At 37.2% G+C, this 23,566-nt stretch overlaps 1 protein-coding gene and 1 pseudogene across 1 annotated transcript in view; one reads left to right on the top strand and one right to left on the bottom strand.

Moving 5' to 3' along the window:
• Window positions 1-23,566, top strand: part of SEMA3E (semaphorin 3E) — a 257,351-nt gene that overhangs the window by 87,213 nt on the left and 146,572 nt on the right. The window lies entirely within an intron of this gene.
• Window positions 15,270-20,758, bottom strand: LOC112395325 (40S ribosomal protein S16 pseudogene; annotated as a pseudogene).

Consider the following 23,566-nt stretch of genomic DNA (forward strand, 5'->3'; position numbering starts at 1 on the left):
CCTTTTTAAATATTGTTTTTTCTTCAGTGGTGATATTGGTGGAAATGTCCTATGGATATAGGATTAAGGAAAGGTAAGTCAGACATTAGATGTACAGACAAAAATGATTCAATGGGAATTGATAAAATAGTTAAATAAGAGCAGAATTTCCATTAATTTTTTTAAATGAATTTTTATTTGAGTATAGTTGATATACAGTGTTGTGTTAGTTTCTGCTGTACAGCAAAGTGAATCAGTTATACATATAAATATCCATTAATTTTTAATAATAGAGACGGAATAAAATTAAACAGATAAAAATGTAAAAATACATCGTTAAAGAGGCTGTTAGACAATGTGTCAAGGAAAACAGTGACAAATGTTAAAAACAGGAAAAGAATCACTGGATTTGATTATCAGATAATAAGTGGTAGAAATCAGGATTCTACTCAGATTCATCTGAAAAGCTGTTCCATTTACACTTAGCTGTATCCTTTGGAGTATGTAATCTAGTGGTTGAATATTTAGAGATAATAAGAGCAGTACTGGTTTGTCGAGGGATTAAATGAGAGAACATGTAATACTTTGTAAATTAAAGAGACTTACAAGTATAAATTGATAGAGGATATTGGTAGGAATGTTTCAAATGACTCAAAAATTGAGTCTTCAGTGTGTGATAGAATGCAAATTTCAGTAAAAAAAATTCTGTTCGGTAGGAAACAAAATACAGTTTAAAAGGAGATATTTGTTTTGGTCTATTTTTACTTCCAAATTCCCAGAAGGTAGTGAGTTCCTTTGTCTTGGGAGCATATGTGGTGTTATGCTGAAAGAAGAAGTTACCAGACAGAGGTAAGCCCTCTTCCTGGCTTTTGTTTTCCGAAACCTAAAATGTTGAGGGTTTCTGCTTAGACCAGAGAGGTAGTTGAACTTGTGGGTAAAAAGAGTCCTTAGTTTAGAAGGCACCAGAGAGTTGGGACATTCTGGGAGCAGTGTGGACTCCTGCTCTCCTTAATTTCCCTGCTCCAAGGAGGTGATCATACCTAAGAGGAAAACGCTGTGTGGTTTATTTAAGGAGAACGTACTTAGTGCCTCGGCACTAGGGTTCTCAGCCTCAATAAGAAGCTTGATTCCCAAGTTTGAGAAACACCAGAGGGGTGACAACCTATCAAGCGACTATGCATCTGGGACCACAGACTATTTAGAGGTGATGAGGGTGAATAAGAACTAGAGAATCTGCCCACCAAACATTCTTCTGGATATGAAAGAGGCTTCGGATCTTCTCAAGACTCTATAGGGAGGCAAGAAGTCTCAGTAGTGCATTAAATTGACACCCTTCCTGTATAGAGGAGTTTCAGAATAATGTATAATTTTACTTAGGTAAGAGATTTTGGGGGTACCTAACTGGAGTACTGTAATATTATAACTTTTATAAAAAAGGTAAATCCTGGGGAAGGACAAATCTTAGACCTTTATACCTTGACTTATTTCTAACAATCAATGAAAAACATGATATAGGGCTCTGAGGTGGAACAAACTTAAAGTCATTAAATATTTCTAATTACCTGCATCATAATTACAGCATCAGTGTGGGTATGAGAAATGATCAAGTTCTCTGTTTCTTAAAAAGCTCTTAAATATCGGTGTGAAAATGGAGAAAGGAAAGGCCTGGGGATAGACACAGGGCATTAAAAGGAAAGTAGAGAAGGATTAATCCTGGAACAAAGACAGGAGATAAAGGAGACTAAGGCTCTGGTTTCTGAGCCTACCTTGGACTCACTGGAGCCAGATATGGAAGAAGATATTCTACTGAGGTGGCAAAGTTCATTTATCTGGGTCTGGCAGCCTCATCCAGACTGGGGAATGCTACCAATTCCTCATTCTCGTGTATTTCATTTTCTGTTGAAAGATTGATGATTACTCCAGCCTTAGAGTGGGAGAACCTTTTCACATAACTGCCTCAGTAAGCCTACTGGAGTCTGGCAGCTTGCCTTACCTGCCAGCAAAAAGTCAGGATATACCCCTCTGAAACTCTGGGGGTGGAAGAAAATTTGACTTGGCCTGTGTTTGCATTAGACAAACCTACTAACCACCACCTTTAGCGGCAATCAAGAGGTTCTGGCGAGCAGCCAGTTTTCTAAGGTTAAACAGAAATCTTTAAATATGATTTAATAAGAATATAATAATATCGTACATTCTTTATTTGGGCAGTGTTTATACCAAAGTGTGTCTGACCACAGCAGACCAGTCAGACCAAACGACCAGGGGTTACTTTCCTTGTTTAGACTGTGAAAATGGCAGAATGAGTGATTCCATTGTGAAGAGAAAGCACACCTATAGAGAAAATTGTAGTTGATGGTATTTTTGCAGAAAGCCTGTGCTTTCTGCTAAAATTTTACCAACAGTTTTACAAACTGGAGAAAAAATAGGGGAAGGTCCATAGATTGTGATTTCTGACTCTGCCTAATGCTAATTTAATTAAATGCTAATTAATAACCTGAACTATAACTTATTAAAGTTTATTAATAAGTAAAAGTAAATTTTATAAATCATTTATAAAGAAAATTCATAACAAGATCCATAAATATGAATTTATTCATAATTATATTCTATTATAATTATTATTATAAATAATTTATCCATAAATAAAGTTGTAATATTTATTAAAGTATACTTAGGACTCTAGTTCAGTATCCTAAAAAGAAAATTTGGCTCCAGTTAACATTTGGTAGCTGTTCAAAACTCTTTTTTTAAAAAAATTTTTATTTTATATTGGAGTATAGTTGATTAGTGTTGTGTTAGCTTCAGGTGTACAGCAAAGTGATTCAGTTATACATGTATCCTTTTTCAGATTCTTTTCCAATTTAGGTTATTACAGAATATTAAGGAGAGTTGGGCAGGTGCTTGAAATTTTAGGAAGGACAATTTACTAATTCATCCTCAGCCTTGTTTTGAGTTGCTTATAGTTTTCAATTGTTGCCATTCTTGTTTCATATTAAGACATTATGCTTACTTAATTTCATTTCCAATTATTTTGTCATGCACTTTTTTTTAAACAAGTTTGAGTAAGATAAATACCTCCATCAATAGAACTTTGACCGAGGATTTGGTAACATTTACTTTAACTAGTTTGCATTTTGAACACAAATCTTTTTCGCTAAGGGTATATATATACGCGCGCACACACACACACACACACACACACACACACACATATAATTCAAGGCACGAACCCGTATCCCCTGCATCGGCAGGAGGACTCTCAACCACTGCGCCACCAGGGAAGCCCATATCGCTGATTTATTCTTCATTAGAATGTGAGACTAGCATTAAATGGGGCATGCAATGTACAATAAAATCACATCTCCAAACATTCTTTTCAGGAGTGACATATAATAGCTAAGTTGTTGGATTTAGCAAGGTCAGCAGATCCTGAGTTTCCTATTAATGTATTTATGATGCTAGTTCATTAATTTTTTTCAACGGGTAGCATTTATTAGCTGGCACCAAAGGTTTAAGTTTGAGAGTGTTTTTATCCAGTAGTCTAATTTTTCCTGTGAATTAGAAAAAAAAATGGAATTTTTGATTTTATTAGTGAACATCTTTTGTCCAAGGAAACCATTAAATCATGGATTTGAAAACACATAACTAAACCAAGGAGCTATAAAGGAGTGAGATGAAGGGTCCCATATAGATGAGATATAAATGTTATGAGACTACAGCATGAGACCCCTACTGGCTTAGTGATTAGGAAAGCTACCTTCAAGGCTTAGATTCAGAGATACTTGTCTTGGAATACCAGCTCTACCTGTGTATAGACAGTGTGTCCTTGGGGAAGCTAATTAAACCCTAGGTCTGTTTTCCCATGAATAAAATGAAAAAAAAAACTTTGTATCTACTGTACTGAGTTGTTGTGATGGTTAAATAAGATAATGCAGGTAAAGTACTTAGGACAAAGTACACATGTAAGCACTTAGTATCTGGCACTTGCTGTGTTAACTGGGACTTGTGAACAGAGCACAGCAGAAAGTTTTGTCTCTCAAAGCTTTCTTTCTCAATGATGTTTTCATGCCTCCCCAAGTAGAGCTCTGTAGTCTCCTACAAATCATACCAGTAAATAGTCATCAACTTGGGGTTTAGAAATGATTATTACTTATATGTGTAGCTGCTCAAATGAAGAACTAACACTACTTTCTAAACAATATTATTATTGCTATGATATACACTGGATTTGTTCAAGCACTATAGTTCTCATTTATCTGAGAAGTTTTAGATAAAAGTTGAATAAGGGGCCTGTGAGCCACGGCCGCTGAGCCTGCGCGTCCGGAGCCTGTGCTCCGCAACGGCAGAGGCCACAATAGTGAGGCCCGCGTACAGCAAAAAAAAAAAAAAAAAAGTTGAATAAGGAAGGAAACAATATAAAACTTTATAGAGTCTACTTAAATATATTTTAACCAGCCTGCCATTAAAGGCCCATACAGTGTTAGTGTCTTCTACTAGGCAATTAGGCATAGTGCTTATTTCCAAGATGTCTTATGAAGTCTTAGAAGTAATTTTATCAGTACTTTATAGAATTTTTTTGTTGATGTCTTATTCTAAAAGGAACCTACCCCTTGAAAGAGGAAAGAGAAAGCAACAATTTAAAGGTGATTTTTAGGAGGAAAGGTTAAATGGAAAAAGTGATGAAAGAATTATTGACCTAACTAAAATGTAAAGGTGAAAGTAAACTATCAAGAAGTTTGAAACTAGGGTAGTATAAACATCACCCTGACTTTGAAGTTTTAGCTTGTGTTTCCTCTTTTGCCTGTAGCTTAGCAAAAGAGGAGCATGTTTGTAATTCTGAAGTCGAGACTGTTTAGTGCATCATTTTATAGGCACACAGGACAAATCCAGGGAAATACGTGATTCATCTGCTTAGAAAAAGAGCCATATTTAACCAATTTCCCCGCCTCTATCCATTGATGTCATCTTCTTGTGCCAGGAGGGATTCATTTTACTGTTTTTGTGTAGTTGCAATAGAACTGTCTTAGTTTGTTGATTCCCCACAAGCATTTTTACATACATATATCACCTTAAATTTCTAGAGCCATTAAATCACAGACTTCCCATTACAAAGCAGCTTGTTAAGAGGAAGAGTTGGAACTTTACCATATTGAGTAACCAGAAACACAAACTTGAGTTTGTATGAGTCTGGACACATATGCAAGCTCCCTGGAATCACAGAAGAGGTATTTTAGTACTTGTAACCCCTAACGGATTTGCCTTTTTATCTTGCCTAAGAAACAAAGAGAAATCTATTTAGTTTTCTGTTATCTTTGCTTTTAGAATAACACCCTTAGTGTTTCAGAGGATCCATGGAAATTAATGGCCATATTTAAGACTGAGGTTTGTGAGGTTTTGGGGGGTTTTTTTTGGCTGCCATGTCCAAATCACTTTAAATCTATTTGTCTCAGTTTCTCCAAACTCAAAATCAGTCCATCTATGTGTTTTGTCAGTGCAAGACTATCAATAATAGCAATACCACTTACTGAGCACAGACTATGTACAAAGAACTTATACATTGTCTCTTATATCAGTCCTACATGTAGGTATAATTAGGAAAACTGAGGCCCATATTAACATAGGAAGTAAACTTCTGAAAGTCTTAGGACTAGTTAATTTTTATATTGTGTGTACATATATAAAGCATCTCTTTTTTTTGGACTTACAAGCCACAAAAATGCTATTGTTCAAAATTCTCCGTTATTTATCCAATACAATATGAATTTATAATTTAATAACTTGGTAAAAAGTTTTTGAGCATCTACTGTGTACCGGTTATAGTGGCTTAGAAACAAATGAATTACCACCTAAACCCTGCCCTTAAGGAGTCTGACAGTCTAGTGAGAGGGACAGACATTTAAGTTGATTATGAGACCAAGTAACTCTAATAAAAATGTAAGGATAAAATCTATGTCAGGAACAAAAATCCTGTATCTTCTGTCTGCCTTCTAGGGTGAATTATTACATGTTATTTCAAGTTATGCTTTCGAAAAGGTCATGTTTTCCTCTATGAATTTTATTTTGCTCACCTAACTATTCAAACAGTACAAAGTGCTATCAACTATTCTATTACATCTATAATATATATGCCTAATTCTATTATTTACAAAACAAAACATATTATAGACATTTAATATATATATACCTATGTATACATATAATGTATTATATGTATACATATTATACCAAATACATATGTATTTAAATGCATTATATACACATGTATATATAAAATCTGTTATATACATAACAAAATCATATAACTATAATTTATATACACATATATGACTAGTTCTATTATATAAAAATCAAAGGGAAATTGTTTTCTGTGTTAAAATATTTTAAATATAAGTTTTCAGACTTTTTAAGTATAAAACAAGAGTTAACAACAAAACATTTGATTTCTTTGAATACTAATGCTCTAAAAATCCTCAGAGTTCTCTTTCAGTTTATTTAATTCCCATCATTAAAGAGTCAGGCCTCAATCTTGGCTGTCAGTGATTGACTACACAGCAGACCTTATCAAAAGCTAAGTCCTACAGGATACCACTGACTGTAGCAGTGAGGTCATGCCAGTCTCTTCCATCCCGCTCTCCACAGATTCTGTTTCCTTTCATCTAATCCTTCTGGGGCCTCTTTTAGAGTATGTTTTCCCGTGCATTCCCCTTCTAAGAGCACTTCTTGGAAATATGAGAGGTTATGTATTCCTTCTGACTTACAGAAAGCCATCTATCATAGTGTGTATTTCTGCCACCATCATTGGAGATCTCACTCTGAGGGCTTATACCAGAGTCAGAGTCCTTCAGTTGCTCTGCAGGGTAAGCTCCATGACTGCTCGGAGTTTTCTTGAATTTGCTGGCAGTACTGCACTGGTTGTTCACAGTTCTCCTATGTACTTCAAAGAGATCAAAGTTAAGCCAAAATCACTCCCTTCAACCGTCTCCCGTTACTATGTTGTTGATGTTTCATTGGCCTCTGAGAGGGGTTCTCAGATGAGCTAACAGTAACCTCTGTTTTTGCCTCTCTTGAGGAGAGGGCAGGGATTGATGGAAAGAATTAGGCTCAGGGCCGATTCTGGTGGAATCCAGTAGCATTACCCTATACAACATTTATATTTTCTTAGCATTGTAGCTTCTCACGGTCAAGCGTCAGTATCTGTTCGTTAATTCAGTGTTTACTAGCCCCTACTGTGTGTGGTGGGTCCTGTGCTGGATGCTGAAGGTGAAACAAGGAATTTGATAGAAATGATCCCTGCCTCCACAGTGTACAGGAACTTTAATTACAACCTTTACATAACTTCAAAGATTGTTTGAGAAGTCCTGCCCAGTCTTCCTCTCAAGGAAGTCAGTCTTAGACTCTAGTGTTCATGCTGCCAAAACTAATGAGGTAGAGAAAATGCCGGCAACTTCCACTCCCCAAATGAATTGGTTGGAGTCATTGTTGAAGCCCTTTCCTAAAGATCCGAGCATCTGAAAGTACTCAGTCATCCCTTCACTGAGGGTCTAGGCATCTCATCTCCTTTCTTGAACTCTTTTCTCCAGACATAACATGAAAGTGACCTCTAAGTCATTTGGATACACATTTGCCAACTCTTTTCTTACAGAAAACAGTTAAAACCCCCTGTGTCTTATGCAATTTGGCGTATAAAAAACAAATTCATTAAAACCTAGAGATAAAATTAAGTTCCTAACCTCACAAAACACATTCTTTACGGTTCATTGTGATTCTAAACTTTTATTGTGCTTCAGATTTGCCTAGGAAGGTAAATAAAAATGAAGACTTTACCCTCAGAGATCCATACACAGTAGTTCTTGGCTGAGGCTAAGGAATTGACATCGTTAATCAAACTTTTTGCATTTTTTACTGTAAATAGTCTGTGGATCAACACTTGGTAAATATTACTTTATGTTATACATCCCATAATTGTGGAGGTAGAATATCTGGTAGGATATTAATGTTGACATCTACTTATTAAAGTATTACATATTTTAGAATGATATATTTAGAATGGATGTATGCATTCGAGGGACATAAAGTAAGACAGAGTGTAAGGAAGAAATATTATTAAACATACTTTGGCCATATATGTCCTTAGAAAATTATCTTTATAATATGTATTGGGTTATTTCCAATTCCAAGACCAGCAGTACTAGTTGATATCCCCATTGATATAACACTCAAAATTAATATGGTCTTACTAGATTGATATTTAGAGAAAAATTATGCTTGGTGGATAATTTCAGATCTAAAATGATATCCATGTCCCTTTATGCAAAAAAAAAGGTGTTAATAGAAAAATTGAATTTGTTCTCCAACCGCTTTCAAGACTAAAATTAACTTTAAAAATGGAAGGAAGGGTTTTTTGTTGTTGTTGTTAAATGACAGATAGAACATGCACCTTAGCTTTCACCTTTTCTCTAACAACTCAAGTGCAGATAAGGCCAATGGAAAATTTGGTAGCCATGACAATAGGAAAAAAGAATGGGGTGGGGCACATGACAGCAATGACTTTAAGAGGATGAGGGTTTCCCCTGGTGGTACAGTGGTTGAGAGTCCGCCTGCCGATGCAGGGGACATGGGTTCGTGCTCCAGTGTGGGAAGATCCCACATGCCACGGAGCAGCTGGGCCCGTGAGCCATGGCCGCTGGGCCTGCGCGTCCAGAGCCTGTGCTCTGCAACGGGAGAGGCCACAACAGTGAGAGGCCCGTGTACCGCAAAAAAAAAAAAAAGAAAAGAGGATGAGAGAGGGCTTAGCAGCAATGACATTTGGAAGGCTGAAAACCACAGAGGTAAATGATAACAGATTTAGCAAAGCAAGAAAGCTAGATCCTAAACTGGAGTAAAGAAGACTGAGAGAAAATTTAATCTACAGGAAACACCCCCAAAGTTTGGGAATTGGGAGTACCAGACTCTCTGAAATTGGGCTAAGGTGGGGCTAACATAAGAAGATTGCTTGGAATTCTGTTTAAGAAGTAATTAGATAGATAAATAGCAAGGTCCTACTGTATAGCACAGGTAACTATATTCGATACCTTGTAATAACCTATAATGGAAAAGAATCTGAAAGAGCATGTATGTATAACTGAATCACTTTGCTATACACCAGAACCTAACACAACATTGTAAATCAACTCTACTTCAATAAAACAAAAAGTAATTAGAACATCAGACTCTCCCTTCTCTACAACCAGATGTCTGCCACTTTGTATATCATCAGAAGAGTTAAGGTTTATTACCTGTAGAGGATAAAGCAGAGACTTTCTGACTGGGGAATACCAGGCACAGTTGAGAGAGAGGATAAATCTTCTAAAAAATCTGGTGATAAAGAGAAATTTTACTAGAGCATGTTGAAATTCTAGCTCTCCTCCCCCCTGGGCTCTCAGAGCCTGGCACTAAGCTATACCTAACATAAAAAGATTGAAATAATCTTTTGTGATTAATGAGACCAGCCCAAAGGTGAGATCCTATACTTCCTTAGAAAGTTGCCAAACAAAACCACCCTGTGGGCCTATAGATGAAAAATTGGAGCTTCTAATCAACTTTTTAATGTCCCAGTCTTATGTATGAGCAGATAGCCTTGAGTCTCACCAGGTAGTTGAGGAAAGACTTTAGTGAAGAATCCAAATTGCTATAAAAAAGCAAGTTAGAGAACATAGAGGTTATGCAGAAGCAATAAAACTAAACAAACAAAAAAGTTCATTCATATCCTCAGAGATAATTCATTGACTTCTTATGGCAGTCATGAAGCAACAAAAAAATACTATTTTTTTAAATTAGAGAAAAAAGAGCTTTTTACATTAAACACGTGACAGTTGAAAAAAATCAGTAGATGAGTTGGACATAGGATTAAGGAAATCTCAGTGAAAGGAAAACAAAGAGACAGATGGAGACAAACAGAAAACAGAGAAGAGGAAATAATTAATAAAATAATTAATGTTTCCCCAGATGGAAAGGTTAGTATAAAAGCTGAAAAGACTCAATCTAAAACACAGTATTGTTCAATTTCAAAGTACTGGGACCAAAGGAAGATCCCAAGGACTTCCAGAGAAAAAGCATAGTTTCACACAAAGAGCAGGTGTCAGAATGGCTTTGGACTTCTCATTAGCAGTGCTAAGCTAGAAGACATAAACCGATTTCTTCCAAGTTCTGAGGCAAAATCATTTCCAGCCCTGAATTCTATGCCTAGACCAATTATCAATTAAATGAAAGGGTAGAAGTAACATCTCACAAATTTTGCTTCCCTTGCACACTTTCTCAGGAAGATACCAAGGACGTATTTTACTACCAAGACAAGAGAGTAAACCAAGAAAGTGAAAGCCTTGGGATCCCAGAAACCGGTCTTCAACGTGAGAGAGAGGGAAGGGAATTCCTAGGTGATTGTGAAGAGAGATCCCCAAATAATATTTGTGTAGCTGACCTAGAGCAGGTCAGATGGTGAGATTTATTCAAGAAGATAAAGTTGATTTTAATGTATTGAGAGGAGATTGATAACAACTGCGAAAGAGTTCCGAGATGCAGCAGTGAGAAGTACATAGAAGAAACAACAAGAAGGTAATTACTCCAGAGAGGGGAAAATTATGAAATCATAATAATTATATGGTTCAGTTGTCAAAAATATTTATATAGTTATAATAATGTAATAACCAAATACTGACGTAACAAAAGCACAATTTCAGTATATTGGAAGAAAGAAAATACTAGGTATGCATGTGCATGATGTGGGTTGCTATGGTAGGATGAGAGACAGATGATAATAGATATTTCTCCAAGGAAGATATGCAGGCGTCCAATAAGCACATGAAAAGATGCTCAATATCCTTAGTCATCAGGGAAATGCAAATTAAAACCACAGTGAGGAAAAAAAAAAAAAAAAAAACCACAGGGAGGGGCTTCCCTGGGGGGGCGGGGGTACGTGCCCCGGTCCGGGAAGATCCCACATACCGCGGAGCGGCTGGGCCCGTGAGCCATGGCCGCTGAGCCTGCGCGTCCGGAGCCTGTGCTCCGCAACGGGAGAGGCCACAACAGTGAGAGGCCCGCGTACCGCAAAAAAAACAAAAAAAAACCGCAATGAGATAATACTTCATACCCACTAGGATGGCTAGAATCAAAAAGTCAGAAAACAAGTGCTGGCAAGGATGTGGAGAAATCAGAACTCTCATACACTGCTAATGGGAATGTAAAATGGTGCAGCTGCTTTGGAAGACAGCTGACAGTAACTCAAATGATTAAACATAGAGTTATCATATGACCCAGCAGTTCTACTAGGTATACACCCCAAAGAAATGAAAGCACATGTCCACACAGAAACTTGTGCACAAATGTTTATAGTAGCATTATTCATAAGAGCCAAAAGGGTCCATCAACAGAAGAATGGATAAACGAAATGTGGTATATTTGTACAACGGAACAAAGTACTGATACATGCTACCACCTCGACGGACCTTAAAAACATGCTTAGTGAAGAAAGCCAGTCACAAAAGTTCACATATTGTATGATTTCATTCATAAGAAAGTCCAGAATAGGGAAATTTACAGACACAGAAAGTAGATTAGTGGTTGTTTAGAGCTGGTGGGTAACGGGGTAGAGGAGGGAGCAGGGCTAGAGGGGTGATAGCTAAAGGGTATGGGTTTCATTCTGAGGTAATGAAACTGTTCCCGACTTGACTGTGGTGATGGTTGTGTTTATCTGTGAATATACTAAACCCTATTTAATTATACACTTTACATGGGTGAATTGTATGGTATGTGAATTATACCTCAATAAAGCTGCTTAAAAGAAATATTAAGAAGCAGGAAAATGACCATATTATTTAGAGATTTGAAGATAAACATGAAAAAAGTTGTAGCATAAAAGTGATTGCCTCTAAGGCAGAGTTCCTCAACATGGGCATGATTGACATTTGGGGCCAGATCATTCTTTGTTGTGCATTGTGGAATGCACAACATTCTTTGTCCTATACATTGTGGAATGTTTCAAAGCATCACTGGCCTCTACCCACTAGATATTAATAGTAGCCCTCTCTCCCCCCATTTTTTTTTCTCCCCCCATTTTTGATAACCAAATGTGTCTCTAGACGTTACCAAATGGCCACTGGAGGGGTGGGAGCGGGGGCTTGGTTTACCCTAGATAAGAACCCCTGCTCTGTGGATTGGGAATTGGAGTGGGAGAGCTGCAATGTGGAGGCATGGCTATTTTTCATAACAAATACTGAAGAACTGTTTGATTATTTAAACTGTGAACATGTGTGTCTTAGTTTGGACTGCTATAACAGGAAACAACAGACAGGATAGATTAAGAACAGAAATTTTTTAATTTCTCACAGTTCTGGAGGCGATCAAGATTTGGTTTCTGGTGAGCACTTTCTTCCTGGCTTTTAGTTGTTTCCTTCTCTCTGTGTCCCCTTACATGGTGAGAGGTAGGAGGGAGATGATCTCTCACTTTCTCTTCTTCTTCTTCATTTTTTTTTAATGCTACTTTTAAAAAAAATTGAAGTATAGTTGAGTTACAATGTTTCAGGTGTACAGCAAAATGATTCAGTTACATATATATATTCTTTTTCAGATTCTTTTCCCTTATAGGTTATTACAAGATATTGAATTAGTTCCCTGTGCTGTACAGTCGGTCCTTGTTGTTTATCTCTTTCTCTTTTCTTATAAGGCCACCAATTCTACTGGATTAAGGCCCACTCTTATCAGCTCCTCTAACTTAATTACCTCCCAAAAGCTCTGTGTCCACATAAGTCACATCAAGGGTGAGGGTTTCAACATATGAATTTTGGGGTGGGGGGACAAAATTCAATCTAAAGCAATGTATAACTTTGAATAAAACAGAAACTAAATACTAGACATTTTCACAGAAAACCTGTGATAAAATTAGCCATAATAGTTATTTCTTTACCAGGTTGCCAAAGAGGTCACTGTCACTGGGGATATTATTAACTATAATAGGAATACTGGTTTTTTGTTGTTGTATTGTTTCTGGATGTTTATATTCGTTTGGCAATAATATGCCCAAATTGTATTTGTGGTGGTTTTTTAAACTACCTCAGTTCAACTGGTTATTAGATAACTGTTTTATAGGCAAGATTTTTTTTTTTAATTACTTGCTTTACTTGTTTTGTTTTCCTTTAGGTGGCCTTGGACATAAATATTTACCATAATTTTCAAATGATTCAGGAGAAAAAGTGCCATATAAATGAAACATTAACCTAATCATTCTTAAAGCACTTTCATATCAGGACTGAAATATATAGGTAATTACATTATTTTTATAAATTGTTATTCGAAGCCCTAAATATGATATTCGTAACAGATATTAGTTTTAATTAATCTAAGATGCACTCCTGGTAAACTAAAATCATTCGATGTTGTGGTTATTTCCCTGTTATGTTCAATCCTTTGAACAGAGATTCAGTTTAAAGATTTTATTTGGTCAATTCATTAAAAAGAATCAAATCTTCTTAGTCAAAGTGATCAAAGCTTTATTTCGATTTTTAACAAATAACTAATCTTCGTTTTACTATGTACATTCATCTACGTATTAAAAAAAACAGAGTAGGTACTTTTGAATTACCCCATTTATCAAGATGACATTTTGGCTGCTTCACAAAAAAAGCAGATTCCATCACTGGTGTATATAGAGGCAAATTCAAGTCAAATCAGTTCTTCCACTTGGGGATGTTTGATTAATGAGATCCTGCTTGGTTTTATTAATCTTTCTGCATTCTTCACATCTCACTTTTGACACATAACCATTCTCTTTGGAAATCACCTTTACTTACTTTATAATGCAGATTTAACCATAATTTAGGTTTGGAAATTTTTTCTTTTAGAAATCTTTTCATAAACTTTTCATAAGCCTTATAGGACCTTTATTTCTAAGCTATGTACATTTACCTACTATACTACATGTTGTGAAGATCTTCCTTTTTTTTTCTAACCTCGGTTAATAAAACCCAGCTGGTGAATAAAATAAAACATTAAAATAATTAACTGAGACCTTTTGCCTGAAGCATATTTTTCTTATCATACCTTTTAGAATATGAAAAGATATAAAAAGGCACCTTTAAATTATAGCATCAGGCCAGTAGGGCTTTAGTAATCATTCTCAAGGTCAACAACAGGTTTTTCAGTGCTGTCTTTGAAGCAAGCATGAGTAGAATCTAAGTTGCCATTAAGAACTGTATGGTTGCTATGTTTACTTAAAGCAAAACATATTTGATGGATAGATGAATAGTGTAAATGTTTACTGTGTCAGTTTGATGAATGAATTAAGCATTACCTGCTGGAAAAAAAAAAAAAAGGCTTTACTTTTTTACTGGTCTCTTGACCACCTTTAATGGGCTTGCTGCTTATTTTATGCACCGTCAAAACCACAGCAGCTTCAGGCAGGAAGCATGGTTGACCCACGCCACCACCTCTCCTTAGAGAACAGAGGAAAGCCACCTTTAGGTGGAGCCAGAATGCCCACTGAATACAGTCCAGAGTTATGAAATCCTCTGATGAGACTGAGGCAGGAGTCTTTAATCCAAAAATAGGAAGATTATAAATTCCAGCAGTTTCATAGTCAAAGAGAAGCAAAGGCTAAGTGTACGTTTAGCAGATTCACAGGGAACATCAACTATTGGAGCCTAGAAATGCTCAAGGAACAAGACAGTTTCATCCCTGCCTAATGTGCTCTGTTTTCAAAGTTTCAGAACCCAGCTGGAGACTTGATCAGAAAAAAGGGTCACTCCTACATGGAAATGGTTCATTACTGCCCCTGGGATAAAATCCAGTCCTTAGCTTAACATACAAGACCATTCAAGATTTGCATCCTGATTCTTTTCTAACCTCTTTGCTTCTGCCCCCAGTTCCACCCCTCCTAAGTTAAAATACTTGTTTTATAAAAGGGGGGTAGGCAAACTTTCTCTAGGTCAGATAAGAAATAGCTTAGACTTTGCGAGTCCTACTGTCTCTGTCACATTGACTCAACTCTGCCACTGTTGCAGGAAAGCGGCCATGGATAACAAATTAAAAAGTGGGTGCGGGTGTGCACCAGTACAACTTAATCAGAACAGATGGCGGATCTGATTTGGTCCATGGGTCATAGTTTGCCAACTCCTGCTCTACCTCAGTTGGCTTACAAATTGCGAGTTTAATAGAGTGTGCAATCAATTTTGTAGGTCACAGGATTTAGGATTTAATTTAAACCTTAAATCCCACAACCATTGTTTTTTTACAAATGGCGAACTCCGATCTTCATGAAGGGCTTATCGGTAGGATTTCTGGTAGCGCATATGGGCACCCGCGCCTCCGAACTTTTTGAATTAGCAGCGACAGGGGTCAGCCACCAGCAGGGTTCGGTCTTACTGAATGGGGATGTCTTTGATCTTCTTGGAAGCCTCATCCACGAATTTCTGGTACTGCGCCACCAGGGCTTTGGAGATGGACTGGCAGATTGGGTAAATCTGGGTCACGAGACCACTACCGTTTACGCCGGCACGCACGACCACGCCCCCGAATCGCTCTTTCAGAAGCAGAAGCGGTTCCGGTCGTTGCCTTGCGGCAGCGTGTTTCACCTCGGTGAGCTCTTTGCCCGGTTTGCAGCGAGAGACGGAGGCTGTGGCCTTTTCCTTGTGTCGGAAGACTGCACAGACTGCAGAGGGCTGCACGGCTGCGGACGTAGACAAGAGTTCCTCACTGGGCAGCGCCGCAACGGGAAAAGGCCAGTTTTGTTGTTGTTTAATAGATGCTTGTTTTTATTACTGTTTAACATTGTTTTAAAAATTCTGGGTAATACAGTAAAACAAGAAACAAAATTAAGAAATACAGTGATTTTAAATGAAGAGAGAACTATTATTATTTACAAGTGATAAAACCATATTCCTCAAAAATCCAAGAGGCCCACCTGAAAATCCTTTAGAAAGGTGGTTCCCAAAGCTATTTACACATGGGAATCACCTGGGCAATGCCCAAAAAAATCGCCAAAAACAAACCAAAAAAACCCACAATAAAACCCCACAAAAAGCGAAAACAACTTGATGCCTTAAGATCGGGATTTAATTGGTCCAGCCAGTGTTTTGTTTTGTTTTTTTAATATGGGATAAAATAAATCAGAAAATATCAGTGCGTACTGCACATAGTATTGTTTTGTGAAACCTTGTTTTCGGATATATGACATGAACCTGTCTAATGGCTCCGAAGTGAAATCTGTTTGTTACCTGTGGACGTGGTCTAAAAAGTTTGAAAGCTGCCCTGAATTTCCTAGAATTGCCAGCATAGGTTTAAAAGGTTTAAAAGGGGAGCTGCCTTGTTTTTCCTTGGAGTATGTTACATAGAACAGTATTGAGTTGTCAGTAGCACTTGGAGTAAAGAGAACTCCAGAGGCAAGAAGCCCTTGCAGAAACGCAGTCGTGGATATTAGCAAGGAGAGTGAGCTCCTCTTTAGGACAATGGCAGTAGGGAAGGACCTTACCCAGCCCCATTGCCTCTGCCATCTGAGGACAGGAGTTCCAGTAACTCCCTACTTTTTCTTCTCCTGCTCCTTTTCAATTATTCAAATCTCAGTTAAGCATAGTAACAAAAGGGAAGGAAGTTTCAGCGGAAGGTAACTTCCCAGTAGAGTGCAATAGCACAGGCTGAGGCACAGTAGGGGCTGTGGAGTCTCAAATGAAGGATCTGTGTAGCATTTAATTGTTCCTCTTCTGCCTCTGGAACTTGCCTGTTTTCTTTCCACTTGTGACTTAAACATAAATTGAAGTGAGAAAGGGGAGGTTCCCTTTTAGGTTGTAAATCCTGGGACTGTACATGATGCCCTAGGGAAATTCAGGTAGAGGCAGTTAAACAGGTGGAGGGGCAGGAGGGAAACATACAGAAGGAAGTGGTTGTGAAATAGCTTATTGGTGTAGTTATTTCTGTTTGAGGGCTGGGGAAATCCTAGATATTTGTAGGGGTGAATGAGAAAACCATGTAAAATTAATCAACTTATGTTCAGGATTTAATATTCATCTTCATTAAAGTTATAAGACAGAAGCTCTGATGAGAGTTCCTTACATTACAGATCACATGGTAGTTCATTAACAAATGAACATAAATAGTCAAAGCAAGACTGTAGCCTCACATTTATTGCATTTTGTTTTTTCAGACAGATCATAATTTTACCCAGGTTTTATCTAAAAACTGGAAAGGACTTCAAAATTATATACAATCATCTGTCCCCTTTTAGGGTATTTATTTTCTTATGAAACACAAGTACTGAAAGTAAGTTAGTCAGAATAGGTGCAGAGAAGAAACTGATCCCAGGTTTCAAGATTCCGGGTTAGATTGTTTCCATCAGAGCAAATTTCTTTTTCTTCAAAAAGAAAAGGTTACACCTTCCTGTATGTTATTATGCCATCCTTTCATGCATTGATTCATTCATCCTTTCAGAAACTATTTATTGAATTTGTGTTATGTGCCAGTCACTTTACTAAGTGCTTCTGTCTAAAAGTAGAATGAGGTGGACTTGGTGTCTGCCCTCATAAAGTTCATGCTCTAGTTGGGGAGAGAGATGTTAAATTGCTTTGAGAATATTCATTTCTGGAGAGGAAAGGCAATTGAACACAGGTTTCCTAAATTCTTAAATCTGTCGATGTTGATTAACTCATAGTTTCTAGAATGTGAGGCTAGCTTCCTACCTCCATTTCCTCAAAGTAAAAAAGTCAAAGGATATAACAAGAAAAATAAAGATACCTTACATTCTAAAAAGATCCCTGATTTGTATTCTTAAGTGTTATCTTAAGTTTTTGCATTGAAATATCTCCTTCAGATTTCCTTAATTTGTCCATGCTTTTACCCAGAAGAAATAACAATCAGCAATACAGGCTAATTTTAAAAGTCACGTTTATCACGTGTTGGTTTGAGAGCCAGAAGCCAAATGTCGCATCTCCTGAGGATGCCCATATGGAACAGTGGAATGCAAATATTTATCCTGAAGTTATTTTTATAGGTGCCAACCTTATGTCTTAAGGTGGTTCAGATTAATCCAAGAGAAAATAAATAATTCTTTCCCCCATAATTTTTACACTAAAAAAGAAGAAAAATATTTGTTAAGTAACATATTTTGGCATCTTTAAATGTATGCATTTTCATACTTAGTGTCTGTTCTAAATTGGAAAATAAATTTTAAATAAGTAAATAAATCTCATATAAACATGAAACAAAAATATAGATTTTTGAAGACATCTATATTAAGAATATTCCAATCAGGAAGCATAAATACACACAATGACTTGTTGCTTAAAACAAAGTAAGATATAATAATATTCTCAACTTGTTTGCTTTTCCTACAAAATAGAAATAAATATTTATACTGGAATAAACAAAATGATAACCTTACATTTTTAATAATAAAAGTTATAATATTAGGCAGATATTAGGAGAAGTTGATTCTTATATTTTTATTGATTGTGTATGCCAAAATAAAACTTTTCATATAAGTGCAAATACCAAATTTCCTTTCTTTAAGAAAATCCATGGTAATTTCAGGGAGAAATGTTTGTGTGTATTTATAGACATGTGTGTATAATGTATATATACACACATGAATCCACTGTATATTATATATGTGAAATATATACAACTTATAATAATATACATAATTTAGTATGTATTTAATGTGGAACATATATATTTCCACAGACACATTGGAGTTATTTTATACCGACTAGAATCTTGAATTAAAAATATATGTCTTGGAAATTGTTCCACATACGACAAATAAAACTTCCTCCTCCTTTTTAATGGCTATATGGTGTTCCATGTTATGATTCTTCCATGATTTATTTAACCAGCCCCAGTTGAAAGGTACAGTATTAACTTTAGAGCTCAGGAAAGAAATAAGAATTAGAGAAGTTAATGCATCGCTGAGTGCACTGCATCAGTGAAATGACAAAATGTGCTGACCTAGAGAAGTTGTGCGATTTCCCGATTTGTGGTCATAAAAGCAAAAATGTCGAGGCAGTGAAACTAAAACACAGAAGACTTAGAAGGAGGCTGACCTGAGCGTCAGTAAGCACAGCCCCTAGGGCATTAAGATATGATCGACATGTCAAATAACTTGTAGGTACATTTTTAAAGTTCACTTAGGCAACTGGGTGGTTTGGTTTTGTATAACACAACTACTGTGTGACCCATCATTCTCTTTTTCAGTGGAATTATTATTAGTTCATGTGTTTATACAGTATTTTCTGATTTTTTATGTTTTGTAGCATATTATTTGATAGCTCATAAAAACTCTATAAAGTTAGACAAAGTAGATTGCTGATGTTACAGAGGAGAAATTGAAGCTTAAAAGTTAGATGACGTGCCTAAGGCAGCAGAGACAAAAAGCATCAGGACTGGACTGGAAAAGTCCATAAAGAAAATCTCCGCATTGGTTGTGATACTGCCTCTCAACCAATAAATACATTCTTTTAGTTTAAATTGTAAATATTTTGTACAATGCTAATTTCTTCCACTAGGATATCATGGTCATTTTTATTTATTGCTATCTTGAAAATTAGAAACAACAAAAAAGAAATGAGGTATTTTGATCTCTTTCAGAGACTGAGAAACACCCTGTGAATAATGCTTATTTAGTTTCAGGTTAAAATGGCAGTATTTTCTATGGAAGCGTAACCCAAACAACTATCATAAAAGTATTATACTTCTGAATACAGGATTTAGTAGATATTAAAAACATTTATCCAAAATAAATATTTAAAGTATCTCATAAATCAACATGAACATTTTCCCTAAAAGCGATGCAAATTGACATGTGTAATTGGTATGCTCTCTTGTTCATCTCTTGGGGATAATGAAAAGAAAAAAAAAAATTCAGGGAGGACAACTCTTGTGCCAGTAACTATACTGTAGAGTAGTTTAGAGGGACCAAAATGATTTCGAGATGTGGAAATCAGGACCATAAAAATTAAAGTAACTAGGATAACTAGAATTAATTTTACAAGAAGGAAAAAAGAGTACGTACGAATGCACTACTGCAATGAAATATAGGAGAGCACTTTGTAGAATAAAAGAATGAACACAGAGTGACCCTTTGCTTCTGTTTATCATTTGATAGAGTTGCATCCCATTTATACTTCATAAATAAAGGCCATAAATGAAGCTTGTTTCTATTGTGTTCTCTGTGACACTGATCCATAATCTGACATATTTTATATCACCTGTAGGGTTTCTGTCCCAATGGAAATTTGAAACGTTGGGATTAATAGTGGGGAGTATTGCAGGCTGGGTTCCCTGAGAAGCAGGCTCTGAGCGAGATTAGCATTCAGGGAGTTTATTAGAGAGTGCTTTTCGGAGGGACACATATGGAAGGGAAGGGGGAAACCAAGAGTGGGCGGTCAGAGAAGGTTGGATGGAGATGCAGTCTCAACTGTGACCTCAGCCTGATGTGGGAGGAGCTCTGAGACTGGGATGATCTTTCAGAGTCAACCTGCATTTTACCCCCGCATGGGTCAGGCATAGGGTAGAGGCCACCCTGGGAAGGGGCTGGACCTTGGGCAAAGCGGCTCCCTTTCTCTCTAGCTGAGAGAGTTCCTGGATGGGCTGATTGCTGAACTCTGTTGGCAGCATGCTCAACAACTGTGGAAGTAAATTCCTTTCTTCCGAAAAGAAGGTGTCCCCAGTGCACGTCACAGCGCTTATTGTCACAACCGAAGCAGTGAAGGAAGGAGTAAGGTTGTTTGTTAAGGCCTGGAGTTGAGATTGGTAAAGGAGACATCAGGCAGGAGAGCTGAGACACTGGGGACTGAAATTCTACAGGTGACAAATACTTTTGAAGAAATAAGTCCTGTTATTTTTTATGAGCAAGTCATTGACTAGTTATCGTCTATGTGTATAAAGATAATATTAAGAACATATATTTCTTATATTTGTTTATGGTGAGATGCAGTATTGCAGAGTGGTTCAGGAGACACATTTTGAGCCAGAATAACCTGGTTTATATTTCAACTCTGCTACTGGGTGTTTAAGACCTTTTACAAGTTAAACTTTCCATTCAGTTTTCTAAAGTGTAAAATGGAGAAAATAATATGACCCGCCCTGTAGGGCTATTGTAGAGAATAAGCAAGGTAATACCTCTGAAGCCCTTAGAATAGTGACAGGAAGCTTGTAGTGAGCAATTCACAACATGAACTCTGTATCCGTGTCTTTTGAAATGTAAGTTCATGTGAACAGAGACTTTATCCCTTTTGCTCACTGCGTTATTCCCAGGACCCAGAAAAGTTGGCAGCACATAGTAGGTATGGATGAATAAAACCTGAGTTCAAATCTGATAAGGTGTTTATACATATTGAAAAATACCTATATTTAATAATTTTAAGTAAGAATTTTTAGGATATAAGTATGTTGATCTTATTTTGAAAAATACATGACTAAGTTTCAAGGTAATATCTTTATCTTTTACAATTTACTTGAAACTTTAAAGTAATGAAACAGGATACTAAAAATGTACGAAAAATGGCAATTCTTTCCAATTATGCTAATTTTTTTCTTTCTATATTTTTGTCCTAATATATAATGAAAAAGTTTGAAGAAGATACATAACATTTTATCTGTAATGTCTGTCTGTATAATGTTTTTCTCAATCAAATCTAGTTTGCTCTTTTGGTTTTCATTCATTTTTTAAAACATTTAATTAAAAGCCAATTTACAATGACTTCTCTTTCTTTACCTCTTGGAAACTTCTACCTAGAATAGAACATCTGATCATATATTGTGTTTGGCAGACATCTCCTGGGAACCCGTCCCTGTGATGAAACCCACTGTGGGAGACACAAATGTGAATGTACCTTCTACCTGTTCAGGGGACCCATGACTTAGCAGGTGACAGATGAATGAGGGCTAGGATGTGGTAAGAAAGAACTACTACGTGTGGACTAGTCATAGAATTAGCCAACAGGAACTGGCAGGTGGGACTAAGGTGCATCTTTTTTTTTGAACATGTTTAAAATCATTCAGTTTTATTAATTAACATATATTAAGTTCACAGGCAGTCTAAATAAGGCCTTTCACAGTGCACTGCATGATACTAGATAAAAATACAGATTACAAGAAATCAGAAGCATTCTTCTGATATAATGATCTGAGAATTGTGATTTCTATGGTATACAAAACAGAGGCTAATTCTTTATTAAACATGGATGCAGGGCATCTTTGAAGGTCCTATCCTAGCAGCAGGACATCTGATATTAAAAGTTTCTACTCTAATATGTAGTGGTAGAAAAGCAACCCACCTTGCTTAAGAATTTCCAAGAAATTCTTACTTGAGTAGTTATCATAATAGTGTTACTGGATGCAAGTTCCTGTGCCTGACGTACAGTGAGGCCAAACAAATTGAAAACGTCAGAGTTCGGAGTAGAGAAGGGCCATGCAAGGAGTCCGGTGGCTAGCGCTCCAAAAAACCCTGAATTCCCTGAAGCTGTTTCAGCAAAGCATTTTAAAGGCAAGGTGAGGGAGGGGCGTGGTTGGTTGTTGAGAACTTCTTGGTGTAGGAATCCTTTGTTCTTACAGCTGTCCATGTAAGTCAGGTCACTGATGTTCCTATAAACCTCCAACAAGACAAGTGTTACTCTCTGTTCTACAGCTTTTTATCTCTCTGTGAATGGAAAAGTGTTATACCCTTAAAGGTCAAAGCCTTGAGAATGGGCTGTCCTGTATATTTCAGGCTATAGGCAACATTCTTTTTTAAAAAAAATTAATTATTTTTGGGGGGCTGTGTCGGGTCTTAGTTGCGACATGGGGGATCTTTCGTTGCGGCGTGTGGGCTCTTCATTGTGGTGTGCAGGCTTCTTTCTAGCTGTGGCGTGCGAGATTCTCTCCAGTTGTGGTGCACGGGCTCCAGGGCGCGTAGGCTTTGTAGTTTGTGGCACGTGGGCTCTCTAGTTGAGGCGCGTGGGCTCAGTAGTTGCGGTGTGCAGGCCTAGTTGCCTCATGGCATGTGGGATCTTAGTTCCCCGACCAGGGATCAAACCTGCGTTGCCTGCATTGGAGGGCAGATTCTTTACCACTGGAGCACCACGGAAATCCCAACATTCTTCACTGGTAGCAAAAGCAATAGAATACAAAGGTTAAAGTAAAAGAAACAGCCCTAATATGGAGTCATATTTGTTCTTCCCTATTACAGTAGCACTTTCAGATCACCAACAAGAAAGTGTGTCGGTTCCTAGTATTTTTTTTTTTTTTTTCTTTTTTGCCGTACACGGGCCTCTCACCGCTGTGGCTTCTCCCGTTGCAGAGTACAGTACAGGCTCCGGACATGCAGGGTCAGCAGCCATGGCTCACGGGCCCAGCCACTCCGCTGCACGTGGGATCTTCCCGGACCAGGGCACGAACCCGTGTCCCGTGTGTTGGCAGGCGGACTCTCAACCACTGCGCCACCAGGGAAGCCCCGCTTCCTAGTATTTTTAAAGAAAGGCTTGGACATCTAGATAATCTCAAATAAACAGTCTTTTCCTTTTGCTCATCCAGTAGACGGGGATGTGGTAGTCGTGGGCCCATTTCCCTTTTCAGCTAAGGGTAAGTCCTTTTC

The sequence above is a fragment of the Neophocaena asiaeorientalis genome, unplaced genomic scaffold (assembly GCF_003031525.2).
Source record: "Neophocaena asiaeorientalis asiaeorientalis breed wild unplaced genomic scaffold, Neophocaena_asiaeorientalis_V1.1 scaffold89, whole genome shotgun sequence".
Taxonomy (NCBI): domain Eukaryota; kingdom Metazoa; phylum Chordata; class Mammalia; order Artiodactyla; family Phocoenidae; genus Neophocaena; species Neophocaena asiaeorientalis.